This window comes from Bos taurus, chromosome 19 (assembly GCF_002263795.3).
Source record: "Bos taurus isolate L1 Dominette 01449 registration number 42190680 breed Hereford chromosome 19, ARS-UCD2.0, whole genome shotgun sequence".
Lineage (NCBI taxonomy): Eukaryota > Metazoa > Chordata > Mammalia > Artiodactyla > Bovidae > Bos > Bos taurus.
In genome coordinates, this window is record NC_037346.1 from 25,113,161 (window position 1) to 25,131,800 (window position 18,640).

Genomic DNA, 18,640 nt, shown 5'->3' on the forward strand with positions numbered 1-18,640 from the left:
TGGTCAGCGGCTCCGGAGACCGCCCCCGCCCCGGTGTCCCGCTGGATGCCTCGAGGTGAGGGAGGTCCTCGGTGGCAAGTCCTACTGGGAGTGGAGACATCCCCACCCGACCCCACTCCCCGAGCCACACACACACACACACACACACACACACACACGCCCACACTCTGCTCAGAGAGACCTGAAAGCCTCAGCAATAATTTCCAGACCCCTGACCCTCACCCTGGGCCTGTCACTGTCCCTCCACGCCAAGCACACGGCCCTTACAAGCACATACTCACCTATGGATTCTTTGTCTGGAATTTCTTGCACCTGTTATAAGACCTAAGGAAGAAGGAGACAGGTGGTGAGGTCCCTCCCTGACTCTACAATTGTGCCTTCTCCCCTCGAAACCCACTCTGGATAGTAAGATCTTTTTATCCTTACTGCCAATGGTCACAGGGCCTGGGGGTTCACAGAGAGGCCCCTGCTAGGGGATCCATGAGTGGCTGAGGTCAGATAGAAAGGAGAGGGTGTGCTTAGGGCTGAATCTCCAAATCCTAGGATCAGCGACCCTAGGACTAAGAACCCCCCTCCCTCCATCAGAGCCTCAGTCCCCGGCTTCTATCCACATCCCAGGGCTCCCAACTCGACACCCTCTCAACACTCCTTTCATGCCTGAACTCAGATATTCCTTCCTTCTTTCCTCCAGAAAGCAAGGAGTAAAAACAGCTGTTGCTTCAGAATGATGCTGAAAGATGCTGTATGTTCTCATGTATATGGTAAAATTAGGTTGAAATAAAAATGGGAACATCCCATTCTTCTTTGTGCAGAAAAAGATCTTTCCTGATTAGCCTTCTCCTTCTTGGCCTAACCCCGGTGCCTAAGAATGAGAGGTCTGTAAGGCTTGTTCCCATCACACTTCCCAAGATGTTGGCGGCCACAGACATCCTGGACTGGCCTGCTCTGCCCCAAAGGAGCTGGATCAGCCCAACAGATACTAAATGCTGACTCCCCCTGCCCCCCACCATGGGGACAGGAAGAAACGCTGGGTTACCTAATCCAAGGAGCCTTCCAGCAATTATTTCATGAGAAAGTCAAGTGCCAAAAGGCATGCATGGTGTGTATATGTGTGTGTTCCAAGTAGCTGTGTGGGACAGGGTAAGCCAAATTACTCCCTGCATTCTTCTCCGGGTAGAATCTTTGATAGACACTAGGAGAGAGGCAACCGCTACAGCTTGTCTCTAGTAGCACTCAGAGCCCCTCTGGATCTGAGCACAGAGCCTGGAGTGCAGGGACCCCAGTCTCAGCCAGAAAAGCCCAGCCTCTTCCTTTGCAGGACCCGAGGAAGGACCACGCAGGAAAGTCTGGGAGGGGCTGGACAGCTGGGTCCCCAGTCCTATAGCTGATGTGCAGCAGAGTCTGTGCCTGGATAGACAGCATAAATGAGTGTGGGGGTGGGTGGGGGTCCAGCCTTCTCTCGCAGCATCCAGGAAAAGGAAGGCTGGCCAGGTCTCTAGGGTGGGACTAATGGGGCATAGATAAGATTCTAGAGACTGGCTGCCCAGGATCCAGCCTCGCTCTCCCACCTTAGGTGGGTTATATGGTCTGTCCGGATCCACCATGACAACATCTGGGAGGGGCTGCTCGGGGCCTGGGGAGGGCTCTATCTGCCAAGGGCAGAGATGGGGCTCACGGTGGGTTCTGGGCAGACAGTATGAGAATCAGACCATCCCCCTTGGTTCCTCTCCCTCGGCAGTCAGACCACTGAGTCAATAGCTGGAGATCAGCCAAGGAGAGGAGAGATGAATCAGGAGGGGAGGAAGAGGGGCAGAGCATCTGGGGAGGAGGGAGGGAGAGAGGGAGGAGGGGGTGATTCTGGAGCGGGGAGGGAGGCACTGAAGACCAGTGCCATCCAAGAGCTGGCTCCTTGCCAGTTTGGGGGAGGCTGCTGCTCACCCCAGGCCCCAGGGGCTCCTCCTGGCCGCCCCCTCAAGGCCCCTCCTCCCTCCCTCCCGGGGCTCAGCTCCTGCCCGGTACCAGACTGTGGGGGAGGTGAGGGTGACGGACCCTGCTGAACTCCCTGCACATTCACCAGCCCTGATGTCAGCGGGCTAGCGAGGCCGACCTCCCACTGAGTCCCAGGGGCTCTGGCACTTGCCCTCCCAGTTCTCCCTCCCCTGGCTCCGACCTTGCTTCCTGGCTCCTTAGTCTGCTCTGGTGCTGGGCTGGGGGCAGGATGTGGGACAAGCCTTCCTGTACCCCCTGCCAATCACCTCATGAAATCGAATCCCAGCCAAGCCCAAACCCCAAAGTCAGGGACCTGAGGTGGGGGAAGTGAGGCCCGGGGAGGGACAGGGACAGGCTCCAGGTCACAGAGCAAGATATGCAGAGACAGGGCTGGAACCCAGGGTCTTGGCTGTGGTCCCAGGGCCCCTTGGGGGCAACCGTCAAATCCAGCCAATTCTGGGCAGCTCCCCCTGCTCCCAGATCACCCAGAGGCTCCAATCCCCTGGAATTGTGCTTTGAGGTCTCCAGAACCATCCCTGTGGCCCTCCAGCAGGAGCCCCTGAGGACCACCCCTCCTCCCAACCCTCTTGACTCCCCTTCTTCTCCCCAGTGACCTTCCTGAGTGACTCTGTTTTCACTCATCCCTTAACCATGGTCCCCAGGGCTCTGAGCTGGGAAGGTCCCCCTTTTATTCACAGACCCTTTCTGCATGGTGTCATCCACCCCCACACCTGCACTGGTGACTCCCACTCCTCCACCTCCAGCCCAGTCCCTCTCCTTATACCCACCTGCCTCCAGCTCTTGTCCTGAAGGTCCCACCCACTCCCCAGACTCCTGAGGTTCAGCGCTTAAGGGGTGGGGCAGTCCTCTGCAGTCCTGGGCCCACCTGCCTGGGACTGGCCCTCACCCTCTGCACCTGGGTCCCTGTGCATGGGCGTGGGGCCCTCACACACTTGTGTACATGTGTTGGAGCCCATCCTCGGAGAGCAGAGAGCTGTCTGTCTCAGCTGTTCATCTATCTCTACAGCTGAAGAGGCAGCTGGCTTTAGAAAATGCTCCATGAAAAAGTGGGAGTGAATGCCAGGGAAAGGGGACTCATTGGAGAGGGAGTGGAACAAATAGAATGAGCACATGGACGGACCCCATGAGCTGGGTCACAGAGAGGATGCGTTAGAAGGCGTGGTAAACCATGGGGCTCACAGGTGCCACACGGGGGCTGACTCCAAGATCACATCAGCCTTTGCACTGAGACAGACAGCTGCTGGCCTCACTGGTCACCTCAGCCCTTCAAGCCCCTCTGCCAGGAATGCTCAGGTCAGAAGATCATGGGTCAGGCCAGACCTGTGATCTGCCAGGCAGGCCCCAGTCAGCCCTGCCAGGCCCTCTATGAAGCCTTCAGGTCGCTGTGATGGCTAACAGGCCCAGCAGTCCAGCTTTGTAACTGGGGAAGGTGTGGAAAGGGAGCCACACCCCACACCTCAGGGTCCTCAGCTGCAGGCACCAACGGGGAGCAGACTAATAGGGACTCAATGGAGAAATACACTCCAGGACTGGACCCTCCTGGCAAACATACCATCCCCGGCTCCTCCCCCTCGAATCTTGAAATCCAGCCTCTGCCCTGGAAACCATTGCCTTGTTATGAGATCCACAGGGGTGTGGACGCAGGACTTGCGTTTATCTTTTCCTGCCAGGTTGCTAGGTTCAGGAGCCAAAAGGGGTGCTAAGCAGGGAGGCAGGGGCATGATGGAAGCTGCACAGGAGCCTGGGGTGGGCCAGGCTCGGAGCTCCTAGGCCTCATCTCTAACTAGGACCTCAGAGAAGGGCACCAGCGGCTCTGGGCTCTGCCCCATGGCTCTGCCTGCCTGAAGCGGAGCCACTGGGGCAGAACCTGGAGCCCTGAGGCCCCCGGTAGGGAGGACAGAAGAGAATCCTGCCCCCTGGGTCACTCCAACTCCCTCTACCAAACCCTCCTTTAAACTCCATCCCAGGGACACACTGCCGGACACACGTGTATTTTGGGATGTTCCTCTTTCTCCGGTGTATCTGGGGACACGCCTCTGCATATATCATGCTGCGTATACCTGTGTACGTGTGTTGGTGTAGAGGGAAGATGTGGGAGGTACAGAGTCTATAGTACTTGCACACACAGCTGTACACATATGTACATATATGGGCACATGTTCAAGCCCTTGTGGTTGGAAGGGGGATTTTTATGCCTTTGCTCATAAATGGTGAATGTGTTTCTAGACACATATGGATGCATGCCTGCAGTATCTGTGTCAACACAGGACGTGCGCATGCCTGTGTGTGTATTGTCTACACATGCTTACGTATATCAGATATTTGTGTGTGTCTCGTTGTGTGAGTTTGATCACACATCACGTGCCATATTTTCCGCTCTTTTACCAAACCTGGAAGTGTGTCTCTAGAAGGTACAGATCCTGAGTGCTCTGCAGAGACTCACACATACAATTCTAAGGGTGGCCCTGACCTGGGGAGAGGGTAAGAGAGTGGAGCTTCCTGTCCCCCTAGACCAGCACTGGGCCCTTTTGGTCCCAGCGGAGGAGGAATTTCCCACGAGCCTCTGCTGAGAGACCGGCTGCCCAGAGAACAAACAGCAACCATCCCCGCGTGGAGGGGCTGCCTGCTCCTCCCAGCCAAGGCAGGGGCTGCGGAGGGTGTGGAATGGAGACAGCTGCTTCCAGCCCAGATAAGGCTATGGGGCTCACATTTTCCACTTCCAGGAGCCTCCCCGGCAGGTCCCAACCCCTAAGCTCTGGCCCCATGGCCTGGAGAGGTCTCCGGCTGACCCAGCGCCTTCCCCACCCCCCACCACTCTGGGGGCTGCCATGCCAAGAGGAGAAACTGAGGTCCTGGAAGTGTCAGCACCCCACCAGAGCTTGTCCCGGGCCGCTGGGGACTGGGGACGTGGTCTCTGTGGCAGGACTGGCCCAGCCTGGGGCCCTCACAGCTAATATCCTGACACTTTTGCCTCTGAAAACCACCCAGGAAGGAGGAGGGGTCTCCCGTTCTTTTAGAACAGCAGTCCCTGTCTGTCTGCTCCATCAGCCTGGCCACCCCCTGCCCAGGGGAACCCCGAGACCCGGAGGAGTGAGCAGTCCTGGTCAGGGACAGAACTGGCCTCGAACTCTGGACTTCTCCTTCTCCCCACCCCTCCACAACATCCTACCCAGAGCCTGTCCCCTCTAGCCCTGCCTGGTCTGCCTCCCCTCCCCCTCCCCAGGCTATTTATAGGTCCTGGCTCAATGGCCTCCAGGACTTGAAGAGCCAGAGCTGCAGGGCTGGAGAGCTCCTGGGCCTTCCCCAGGGGCCCCGGAGGCTGGGGAGTGTCCGCTTTCAGCCCAGCAAAAGGCCTTGTCACTCAGAGCGAGCGGTGGGGGTGGGGAGGCCCGCCGAGGCAAGGGGCTGGACTAGGGTCTAGGCAAGGAGCTCTCTGGAGCCTCTTCCGGTCTGTAGACAAGCCAGGCTCCCTCAGAAGCATTCTTGAGGCTCCTTGGGGCTGGGGTAGGCATGGGAGGTCTCCGAGGGCACGAGACCTTCCTTAGGAAGGCCTGGAGAGCCGAAGCCAGCATCCGGACCCACCAGGCGGCCACTTTCCTTGCAAGCCCCCAGAGTCTCCTTTCTCTAACAAAACTGTCCCCCTGACCCTTGGATCTGCTCCAGCAACAGGTGAATAACTGAGGCTGCCGAGGCACAAACTCGCATATTTCTGCCATTGTGGCTGCTCTGGTCGCCCTGCCCAAAGCATCCTTTCCACTTGCCATCCTGTCTGACACTCTCCTGCTCCTTTTTCAGATCTTCAGAGCCCAGTTTTTGGGGAAGGTTGTTTTATTTTTTTTGGCCATGCAGCCTGGCATGTGGAATCTTAGTTCCCTGACCAGGGATCAAACCCATGCCCCCTACATGGGAAGTGTGGAGTCTTAACCACTGGACCACCAAGGAAGTCCAGAGCCTGGTTTAAATGCCACCTTCTCTGAGAAGTCATCCTTGGTGAAGACTGTCAGCCTGCCTGGCTTCCACTCTCTGCCCCACTGTGTCCACTGCGTGCTCCACTTCTGCCCTGGTTCCCTGCTCTAATGCGGGATTTGTGCTTCTCTGGAGCAGTGATCTCAGTTTGGAGCTCCCGAGAGGGCAGAGCCCAGAGTCGCTCAGCCCTCAACTCCATCCATCGCCCAGCCCCAGGCACTGGATGAATGAGTGCAGGAACTAGTGATTGAACAGTGAATGGAGATGGAGAGAACCAGGGGGGAAGGAAAGCAGGAAAGACCCCGTCTGTGTCTCCTGAGCCCTGGAGGGACTGCCCGGTGTGCCAGTGGGCAGGAAGGTGGCAGGGGCAGCCCAGGCTAGGTTTCAGGGATGCTGTGCCGCCCTGGGCTGCAGCCAGCTCGGTCACTCTCATTCTTTCCAGATCAAAGTTCCCCCAGGGAGCAGCCTGGAACCTGACACTGGCCCAGCGTGGAGGGGACTGGCTGGTGCTATTCAGGAGGAGGGTATGGAGAGGTAGGGCACCTGTCCCCAGCTCCGGAACACCAGGCCAACAGCCCAGGAAGGGGGCTGGATACACTTTCACACACCGACTCCAGCTGCAGGCCCGTCCTCAGATGAAGGGCCACATTAGTAGGATGGGAACCCCTGGCTTAGGCCCTTGTCCAGACTCTCCAAGGACACCAAGCCCCTCAGGGCCTTAGTGGCTCCCTGCACTGTCCCCCCATCAGTTCTGACTCACCCCCATCCCATTCTTCAGCAACTTCCATCTCAGACACACTCCAGGTGTATGGTCTGTGTCCCAGCATCTGTGTCTGTTTCTGTACCTTTCTGTCTAGACTATCATGATTCTCTGTTTCTCTGTATTTTAAAAAATATTTATTTATTTGGCTGTGCTGGGTCTCAGTTGCAGCATATGGGATTTGGTTCCCTGACCGGGGATCAAACCCGAGCCCCCTGCACTGGGAGCACAGTCTTAGCCACTGGACCACCAGGGAAGTCCCTCTCTGTATATTTTGTTCTTCCTTCAGTCCTAATTCCTGTCTCTTTTTCCATCTCTGTCTCCCTGGACATGAAGAATGACTATGGAGTGGTGTGTTAGCCCTTCAGTCTGCAGTAAATAGGTTTTTCCTGCCGCTGGGTCTGGGCTGGCAGAGGATGAGAGAGGACAGAACCCAGTGCCCCTGCTGCAGCCAGGCCTCACTGGTACCCTCAGCTGCTGCGTCTGAGCCAGCCCGAGCTCAGCCCCACCGCCACGTGAGCAGACAGACAGGAAGTGGGCAGAGCTGCTCTGCGGCAGGAGGCCCATGTCAGTGGGCCAGATCCCTGAGTCTGCCACTCCTCTGGCCTTCTTCCTCATTCCACTCCTAGCTGTGGAAAGTCACACCACAGCCAGAGTTTGACTTCATGGCCCCCACTCCCATGTGCAAACTGGAGTCACAGGTCACACACACACACACGCACATACACACATAGGGGAGTGGCTCAGAGCTTAGGACTTTGCGTCTCAATAATGTCATGGCTCACTAATCTTTGGACCTCAGTTTCCTTATCTCTAACTGAGGATTTTAATAATAATAATACGGTATCTGTATCCTAGAATTGTTGTGCATGTGTGCGAAGTCACTTGGGTCATGTCCGGCTCATTGTGACCCTATGGACTGTAGCCCGCCAGGCTCCCGTAAGGGATTTCCCATGGAACATCTGACTTAGGATCAAACCTGCATCTCCTGCATTGCAGGTAGATTTGTTACCACTGAGCCACCAGGGCAGCCCCCCTAGAATTGTTATGCTCAGTCACTCAGTCCTATCCAACTCTTTGCGACCCTATGGACTGTAGTCCATCAGGCTTCTCTGTCTATGGGCTTTTCCAGGTAAGAATATTGGAGTGGGTTGCCATTTCCTACTCCAGGCGGAATTGTTAATATGCATTAAATTTATTCATATTTGCAAGGTCCTTAAAAACAAAGACCTTATATCTGGCTCATAGTAAGCACTCTATTTATCTATCTATTAGTTAAATAAAATTAATAAATATGCATGATTGCATGCTTCACACTTGACTCTCAATAAAAATTACAAGTTGCTTTCACCTTTATCCTGTTCCCCTGGGTTGAGCCAGACCCTGGTCACCAGCAGGTCCAAACAAGCCTGATGTGAGAAGTTGTGATTCAAGTCTAGGAAGAACATACAGCTCTGGGCGTGTGCATTTCGCCAGATCTGCTAGTGGAACCACATGTCATTAACAGGATCACACGTGGAGAAATCATTTCGCTTCTGGTTAAAGACAGTTGAAACCATCTCCCTCTGCTCCAAACAAGTAGACATGAGGACATGTTTGTAGACAAGAAATGGAGACCTACTCCATAAAAGAAAGAAGACAGGAGCCTGCAGGGAGAGAAGGGGTTGAGGCTGTTCCCAGGGGCTGGGAAGAGAGCAGGGCTGAAGGTGGAGGGTGTGGGCCACGGTGTAAATGCTAAGCCAGGCTGGGACCTCAGCCTGGCTGGTGTCAGGACCTGGGTTGCCAGTTGTGATGATAAAGCGGTGCAGCCCTGTCCATCCTTCAAGGTGGCAGCAAAAACCGAAGTGACATGCCTGTGGTTCGGCCTGCAGCAGAGCCACTAGGCTCAAAGGGATTGTCCTAGAAATGTGTCATCCTCATGAGGTTGAGGGCCTGCAAGTGGACACTTCTGAGAAAACCCTGGTGTGGAGCCCAGCCAGACCCAGACCAAGCTGAGGCCACTAGCATATGGCCTTGGGTTTTTGAGAATCTCCAGATAACCTCAGAAGGTCCCCCTGGAACTGAGCCCGAACTGCCCACAGCAGAGACCTCTGCATCACACCCATCGCGGTTTGGTCTCCATCCCTCACTCTCCCTGGTGTCTCCTTCCAGTTTCCTCCCAGGATTTCCCAGACTGACCTTCTAAAACAAGAGTCCTTATCACAAGCTTTGCTTTTAAGAGGATTCTAAGACGCTAAGTTTCTTGTCTTCTTCAGAAGGATCATAGAGATGCAGATGGTGTTTTTAAATTGAGAAAAGGTTTATATCCATTAAATACATTCTGCAGATGTAAAATCAGTGGTTTTAATACATCACAATGGTGTGCAACCACCACCACTAATTCCAGAACATTTCATCACTTCAAGCAGAAATCCTACACCCATTAGCAGCCATTCCCCAATTTCATCACTAATCTACTTTCTGTCTGTATGAATTTTTCCATTCTGTACATTTAATATATTTGTCGTTGTTTTTCAATTGCTCAGTCATGTCCGACTCTTTGCGACCCCATGGACTGAAGCATGCCAGGCTTCCCTGTCCTTCACCATTAACATATTGGGTTGGGCAAAAAGTTCATTTACGTTTTTCTGTCCCATACACGGAATGATACAACATGTGCTCTTATGTGACTGGTTTCTTCCATTGGCATGTTTCCAAGGTTCCTCCATGCAACATGCATTGTGGTCCTTCGCTCCTTTTTAGGGCTGAATGATATTCCATCATATGGCAGAGCAAAATAAGAAGAACAGGTCTGAGCTGCAAGATAGTTTGATAATCAGTAGTAACAAAAACATGTCATTTAGAAATACGGGAGTAAATATTTTAAAAATCAGCTTCAGAGTAAGTAAGAAAGTGATTGTCCACGGAGAAGAGGAAACAGAAAAAAAGGAACAACATATAGATCTTTTTCTAAACAAACCTCAAAGGGAACTAGCTCATTCTTTATGTGCATGTATAACAAATGGAAATAAAAACTAAAATAAGGAAAAAAGCATGATAAGTAGAAAATACAAAATAAGATATAAAAATAAGTCCAGATATATCCATCACAGTACATTTAAATGGCTTTAAATTACCTGTTAAGAAAACCAAGACTTTCAGAATGGATAAAATCCAATCTTATTCTATTAACAAAATCCAATCGTCTTCCATGAACACACCTAAGAAACAACTGTGGCTTCCCCAAAGTCTCAGAGGGTAAAGAATCCACCTGCAATGCAGGAGGTACAGGAGATGGGGGTTCAATCCCTGGGTCAGGAAGATCCCCTGGAGGAGGATATGGCAACCCACTCTAATATGCTTGCATGAAAAATCCCATGGACAGAAGAGCCTGGCAGGCTACAGTCCAAAGGGTTGCAAAGAGACAGACACGACTGAGTGAATGAGCATGAGTACAAAGAAGCAACTATGACATGGAATTGCTGACATAGGAAGGAGGGGAAAAAAAACATCCTTCCCAAGCAAGAACAAAAGAAACAGGAAAGCTGGTGGGGCAATAGTGGCGTCAGAAGATACACTCAGGCCTTGCGGTTCAGTGACTGTGGTGTGGTGGGGTTACTTTATCCAGGAAGGTCGAGAAGGCCTGTCCAAAGAAGGTGAAATTCGTGTTGAGACCTATAAAGTAAGACGGTAGCTAAGAGTTGTGTGGGAAAGAACATTCCAGGCAGAAGGAGCAGCACGAGCAAAACAGCGTGAGCCTGGATCCAGCCTGGTGTGTTGAAGAGCTGAGAGGCCAGTGAGGCTGGAGAGAAGCACAGAGATGGGCTCAGGCTTGAGCAGTCAGACCAAGAGGGCGGCGAGGGGGCGGGGCCATATGAGGGGCGGGGCCAGGTGAAGCGTGGCTCCGAGTGCAGTGGTGCAGGTGTGAGAGCTCTGGGAGGTTTCAAGCAGGGGGAGGACCGGGTTTACTTTACTGCTACTTGGAAGGTGGATTTTAACAGGGCCAGCGTGGAGGTGGGGATTACAGTTAGGTGTGTACCTAATTCAGCCCTGAAGCAGGGAACGCCAAAACTGGAAGAACTACAAGGAGAAGTTAAGAAATCTATTAATCACGGCGGGCGGTTTTAAACTCGGAGTGAGGGAGCGTCTCTCAGCCCTGCCCGTGTTGCTCCGTGGCTCCCACTTTCTCCCCAGCCCTCCGCGGCCATCCCTCACACGTCTTCATGTTACCTCCCTTTTCTTCCCAATTCTCCAGCCCCTCTGTGTCCCCGAATGTCCTTGTTGGTTCTCTCAGGTCCTAACATCGGTCCAATGACTCCCGCTCCCCTCCAGCCTTCCTGGCCTCTCCAGGGCTCTCCTAATTCACCTCTTTCCTCCTACATTCCCCCACCCCCGTTTGGAATCTCAGCCCCTCCCATCCCCCTGGTTTCTTCCACTTTCTGTCTCTCTCTAGCAACTCAAATCCCCAAACCATCCCCAGTTCTGCTTCATAGCTCACCTAGTCCCTACCTCATCTCCCAGACTCTCAGTCGTTTTAGCCCCGGCCCAGAGCCCCACCAACTTCCTCCCATTTCCCAGAGTCCCTCTGGGTCTCCGCTTTGGTCCAGTCTGGTTGGAGACTCATTGTCTAGTTCCTTGTGTGGGGCTAGGTGCATCTTTTTTTATTTCCTGTTATTTCCCATTATTTCCCACTTCCTAGAGGGGCCCTCAAGGCCCCTGCTTATTTAACTTATTTGCAGAGTACATCATGAGAAACGCTGGGGTAGATGAAGCACAAGCTGGAATCAAGATTGCCAGGAGAAATGTCAGTAACCTCAGATACACGGTGACACCATCCTTATGGCAGAAAGCAAAGAAGAACTAAAGAGCCTCTTGATGAAAATGAAAGAGGAGAGTGAAAAAGTTGGTTTAAAACTCAACATTCAGAAAACTAAGATCATGGCATCTGGTCCCATCACTTCATGGCAAATAGATAGGGAAACAGTGACAGACTTTATTTTTGGGGGCTCCAAAATCACTGCAGATGGTGACTGCAGTCATGAAATTAAAAGACGCTTACTCCTTGGAAGTATGTTGTCTAGGTAGACAACATATTAAAAAGCAGAGACATTACTTTGCCAACAAAGGTCCGTCTAGTCAAAGCTATGGTTTTTCCAGTAGTCATGTTTGGATATGAGAGTTAGCTGAGCACCGAAGCATTGATGCTTTAGAACTGTGGTGTTGGAGAAGACTCTTGAGAGTCCCTTGGACTGCAAGGAGATCCAACCAGTTCATCCTAAAGGAAATTGATCCTGAATGAATGAATGAATATTGCAAGGACTGATGCTGAAGCAGAAACTCCAACACTTTGGCCACCTGATTTGAAGAACTGACTCATTTGAAAAGACCCTGGTGCTGGGAAAGATTGAAGGTAGGAGTAGGGGACAACAGAGGATGAGATGGCTGGATGGCATCACCGACTCAATGGACATGAGTTTGAGTAAACTCCGGGAGTTGGTGATGGACAGGGAGGCCTGACGTGCTGCAGTCCATGGGGTGGCAAAGAGTTGGACATAACTGAGTGACTGAACTGAACTGAGAGGGGCCCTTGGGGCTTCCTAGGTGGTTCAGTGGTAAAGAATCAGCCTGCAATGTAGGAGACTCAAGAGGTGCTGGTTTGATCCCTGGGTCGGGAAGATCCCCCCCTCGGAGGAGGAAATGGCAACCCACTCCAGTATTCTTGCCCTGGGATATCCCATGGACAGAGGAACCTGGCACACTGCAGTCCATGGGGTTGCAAAGAGTCAGACACAACTGAGCGCACACATCACACACACACACACACACACATACAGAGGCCTTTTCATGGAGATTGTCAGTTGACCAGATATGAGTAAAACACACACATCGTTTCTTGCCACCTTCAGTGACCTCTGGACCCAGAGAGGAGGAAAGGCAAGATCCCCCAGGTTACCTTTCATTTCCCATCACGAGCAGGATGAGAGCCTGCTGACCATGGGGTTGGGGCAGGGCCCACCCTGGCAGTCAGGGAGCTCCCAGTCCAGCCAGGGGTGGGTCCCAGCAGCTGTCATGGCACAGACCCAGCCAGACCTTGGGGCCTGCCGCAGCAGGTGGTAATGGAGGGAGTCCAGCGGGATCTGGTGTTGGTAGGGCTGTGATGTGTGAAGATGACCAGCTCTGGCCATGCCCCTTTCCCATGTCTCTTATCTCTCACCTCCTGCAAACTCCTCCCAGCACCTCCATCTCTTCTCAGACCTCCAGGCTTTCTTAGCCCACCCATCCTCTCAGTTTACCTGCCTCCTGAGAAACCTGTATGCAGGTCAAGAAGCAACAGTTCGAACTGTGGAACAACAGACTTGCAAATCAGGAAAGGAGTACGTAAAAGCTGTATATTGTCACTCACCCTGCTTATTTAACTTATTTGCAGAGTACATCATACAAAATGCTGGGCTGGATGAAGCACAAACTGGAGTCAAGATTGCCAGGAGAAATATCAATAACCTCAGATACACAGATGACACCACCCTTATGGCAGAAAGCAAAAAAGAACTAAAGAGCCTCTTGATGAAAGTGAAAGAGGAGAGTGAACAAGTTGGTTTAAAACTCAACATTCAGAAAACTAAGATCATGGCATCCGGTCCCATCACTTCATGGCAAAGAGATGGGGAAACAGTGGAAACAGTGACAGACTTTATTTTTGGGGGGTCCAAAATCACTGCAGATGGTGACTGCAGCCATGAAATTAAAAGACACTTGCTTTTTGGAGGAAAAGCTATGAGCAACCTAGACAGCATATTAAAAAGTAGAGACATTACTTTGCCAACAAAGGTCCATCTAGTCAAAGCTATGGTTTTTCCAGTAGTCATGTTTGGATGTGAGAGTTGGACCATAAAGAAAACTGAGGACTGAAGAACTGATGCTTTTGAACTGTGGTGTTGGAGAAAACTCTTGAGAGTCCCTTGGACAGCAAGGAGATCCAACCAGTCAATCCTAAAGGAAATGAGTCCTGAATATTCATTGGAAGGACTGATGCTGAAGCTGAAACTCCAATACTTTGGCCACCTGATTTGAAGAACTGACTCATTTGAAAAGATCCTGGGAAAGATTGAAGGTGGGAGGAGAAGGGGACAACAGAGGATGAGATGGTTGGATGGCATCACCAGCTCGATGCACAAGAGTTTGAGTAAGCTCTGGGAGCTGGTGATGGACAGGGAGGCCTGGCCTGCTGCAGTCCGTGGGGTCGCAGAGAGTCGGACACGACTGAGAGACTGAACTGAACCGATCCTCCCAGTCCCTCCAATCTTCCACAGGGTTTCCTAGTCTCTGCTCCGCCCCCACTTCCCCTCCCATCCCTGCCATTTCCCCCAGTGCTCCACATTTGCCTTCTATAAGGCCAGGGGACTGGGATCCCAGAGGACTTTGTTAAGAACTGATGTGCTCATGTGTAACAAGAAACTACTCAAGGCGAGGGAAAGGACCACCATACAGGAGCATGCCAAATGTTTCTGAGGCTCACACAGGAGTAGGAATAGTCCCTGTTTCCACCTGTCAAAATGGATAGAACTCCTAATACACCAAGCATTGGGTAGAATCTTTAGATGGGTCATGCATGTATTGCAACAAAATGAAAGGCAACCCATAGAGTAGGAGAAAATATTTGCAAACCATGTATCTGATAAGGAGTTAATATCCAGAAAAAGATAAGGGATGTATACACCTCAGTAGCAAAAAACCCAAATAACCCAACTGTAAAATGGGCAAAGGACCTGAATAGAATTTTTTCCAAGGAAGACATACAAATGGGCAACATGAAAAGATGCTATGCTATGCTAAGTCAATTCAGTCGTTTCCGACTCTATGCGACCCCATAGACGGCAGCCCACCAGGCTCCCCGGTCCCTGGGATTCTCTAGGCAAGAACACTGGAGTGGGTTGCCATTTCCTTCTCCAATGCATGACAGTGAAAATTGAAAGGGAAGTTGCTCAGTCATGTCTGACTCTTCGCGACCGCATGAACTGCAGCCCCCCAGGCTCCCCTGTCCATGGGATTTTGGAGATCACTAATTATTAGAGAAATGCAGGTCAAAACCACAGTAAGATACCATCTCACACCTGTTAGGATGTCTGTTATCAAAATGACTTGAGACAACCAGTGCTGGTGAGGGTGCTGAAAAAAGTGAATCCTAGCACTCTGTTGGTGGGAATGTAAACTGGTACAGTCACTATGGAAAACAGTACGGAGGTTCCTTTAAAAAATTAAAAATAGAACTACACTATGACCCAGCAATCTCACTTCTGGGAGATTCATATGCAAAGAAATGAAAGCACTATCTTTAAGAAATAACTGTACTCCTATTCATTGCAGCATTATTCATGGTAGCCGAGATATATAGAAAGTAGGTCTCTGTTAACAGATGAATGGATAAAGAAAATTACACACAGGTACACACACACACACACACACCATGAAATATTATTCAGTCTTAACAAAGAAGGAAATCCTGCCATTTACAGATTCATGGATGAACCTGAAGGGCATTATGTTAAGTGGAATAAGCCAGACAGAGATAGACAAGTACTGTATGATACCACTTATGCGTTAAGAAAAAAAAAAAAAGAAGACTCAGAAAAGAATGGGCTTCCCTGGTGGCTCAGTTGACAAAGAATCCGCCTGCAATGCAGGAGACCTGGGTTTGATTCCTGGGTTGGGAGGATCCCTGGAGAAGGGCATGGCTACCCATTCCAGTATCCTGGCCTGGAGAATTCCATGGACAGAGGAACCTGGCAGGCTACAGTCCATGGGGTGGCAGAGAGTCGGACACACTGAGTGACTTTCACTTTCACAGAATAGAATGGTGGTTGCTAGTGGCTGGAGAGAGGGGGAAATGGGGACAGGCTGGTAAAAGGGTACAGACTTTCAGCTGTAAGATGGTTAAGTTTTGAGGATCCAATGTACAGCATGGTGACTATAGCAGATCACACAGTTTCTATATTTAGTCTCTTAGCAAATCTTAAGCTTTCTCACATACACACCTAAAAGATAATTATGTGAGGTGATGAAAGTGAAAGTAAAAGTCGCTCAGTCGTGTCCAACTCTTTGCGATCCCATGGATTATACAGTCCATGGAATTCTCCAGGCCAGAATACTGGAGTGGGTAGCCTTTCTCTTCTCCGGGGGGGTCTTCCAAACCCAGGGATTGAACCCAGGTCTCCTGCATTGCAGACAGATTCTTCACCAGATGAGCCAGAAGGGAAGCCTATTTGAGATGATGGTATGTTGATTAACTTGACTGGGAGAATCCTTTCACAATGTCCATGTATATCAAATAATGTACCCTTTAAACACATTAATATTTCAGTTTAATTTGTCAATTACACCTCAGTAAAGCTGGTGAGGAAGGGAATAAAGATCATGCATTAGAGGCAGAGCTAATTCGTTGTAAAGTCTGCCTGTCCTAACAAAGCATAAAAAAATCTCTCAAAAGATAAACAGAGTCACAAGTTAGTTAACTGCATGCCAGAACAAAATCCAACACTTTTTCAAGGAATACAATACAACACAGCACATAAAACTCAACAACGTAAAATTCACCATATTTAGCACCCATTGGAGAAGGCAATGACACCCCACTCCAGTACTCTTGCCTGGCAAATCCCATGGACAGAGGAGCCTGGTAGGCTGCAGTCCATGGGGTCTTGAAGAGTTGGACACAACTGAGCGATTTCACTTTAACTTTCATGCATTGGAGAAGGAAATGGCAACCCACTCCAGTGTTCTTGCCTGGAGCCTGGTGGGCTGCCTCTATGGGGTTGCACAGAGTCGGACACGTCTGAAGTGACTTAGCAGCAGCAGCAGCAGCCTTTAGAAAATCACAGGACATGTAACAAAACACAAAAATCGGACACATACTTAGGAGAACAACCAAAAAAGGAACAGACCCAGAAATGACAGAGATGATGGAATTAGTAGTTAAAGACTTTAAAACCATTATTTTAAGTATTAAGACTATAATCAAGGAAAATTTGGACAGATAAGGAGAAAAATAAGATATACAAAAGAGACCAAAATGGAACTTCTAAAGTTTAAATACACACAGTATCCAAAATGAAACATACACGATGGGCTTAAGAGCAGATGAGATACTACAGAAGAAAAGATCATTTGACCTTGATCATTTGAAGAAATTGCAATTATAAGCTACCCAAGATAAAACATTACAGGAAAAGACACTGAAAAAGAAGTGAGCAGAGTCATGGTGGGCTGTAGGACAATATCAAGCAATGTAATATATTCCAATTACAAATTGGAATCCCAGAAGAGGCGAAATTAAACAGAAAAAATATTTGAATAAATTGTGGTTTAAAGTTTTCCAAATTAGATGGAGACTGTAAAAGCTTAGACTATAAATGCATAGAATCTCAATAAAACCCAAGCAAAGAAACAAAACCACACCAAGGCTGATCACAATCAGATTTGTTAATATCAATAATAAAAAGAAAATCTTAAATGTTGCTGAAGAAATTCAACTTCTAACCAAGATAGAATAATAAGGATTGGATTTACCCTTACTGAAATAAGGGTGACTCCCTTGGCATGGACTATTTAGATAGGAAACAAAAGCAAAATGATAAATGGAATTTTGTGAAAAATAAAAAATTCTGATCTACAAAAGATGTCATTAAGAAAAATGAAAAGGCAAGTCATATTTGCAAAACACATTATCCAGTAAAGGACTTATGTGTAGAATGTACAAGGAATTCTTAAAGCTCAATAAAAACAGCTTACTTTTTTTTTCATGGACAAAAGGTTTGACCAGACACTAAAGCAATGAAGATATATGAATGGATAATAAGCAAATAAAATGACATGTCAGCAAAGAAGATACATGAGTGGATAATAAGCAAATAAAATGATGTTCAACAATATTAGACCTCAGGGAAATACAAATTAAAACCACACAGAATAGAAGTGAGTGGTGGGGCCAGCTGACAGTAAAGGTGCTGAGCGGCTGTGTGCAGAGCAAGCTGGACTTGGATCTCAGCTAAAGGACAATATTCCAGTTACTGAACTTTCAGTAAACGGACCTTCTTCAAAAAAAACATTTTTCCCTTGTGTGAAAAATGAACTTTTGCCTAGTCATTCTCTTGAATTACCAGGAACAAAATTTCCAGTTCAACCAAGATAAAATGAATTTTTCCACACCGAGAAACATCTGGGGTCTATTTGCTCCACTAAAACTGCATATGGAATTCAAAGCAATGCAGCAGGTTCTGCACCTTCCATTTCTTCCAAGCTCAAAACTTTCAGTGGATATTTGAGGAATAATGATGAGGCCATTGGATTTGAAGATATTTTTAATGACATGTCACAAAGGGAACTAATGGGAGAACTACACTTGATGATGGAATATAAACTTGATTTCCTGTGATACAGTGTATGCTGTTCATGAGAACAGAGGAGCTGCATCTTACTTACAGTAGTTGTCTATTTACTATAATTTGATGTGCGCAACATTAAAAGTACTGACACATGGGGGAAACCCCACATACACATACCCTAGAGTGGATAAAATTTTAATAACTGACAATACTAAGAGCTGTCAAAAAAGTAGAGCAACTGGAACTTTCATTCATTGCTGTCGGGAATGCAAAATGGTGCAGTCAGTCTGGAAAATAATTTGGTAGTATGTTTATATGTGTATATATGTATCAAGTTAACTGTATACTTATCATAAGACCCAGAAATCCCACCTTAGATATTAACAGGAACAAAAGCATGTATCCACACAAAGACTTGTACACAAATGTTTATAGCTGCTATATTCATAGTGATAAAAATTTGAAAACAAGCCAATTCCATCAATGAATAAATAAATTGTAGTATATGGATGCAATGGAAACTGCTCAACTATAAAAAAAAAACAAC

The 18,640-nt window shown here is 49.2% G+C and overlaps 1 pseudogene; it reads left to right on the forward strand.

The window, feature by feature from the left end:
• The first annotated feature begins 45 nt into the window (after positions 1-45).
• Positions 46-18,143, forward strand: LOC101906094 (proteasome maturation protein-like; annotated as a pseudogene).
• Positions 18,144-18,640: the final 497 nt, after the last annotated feature.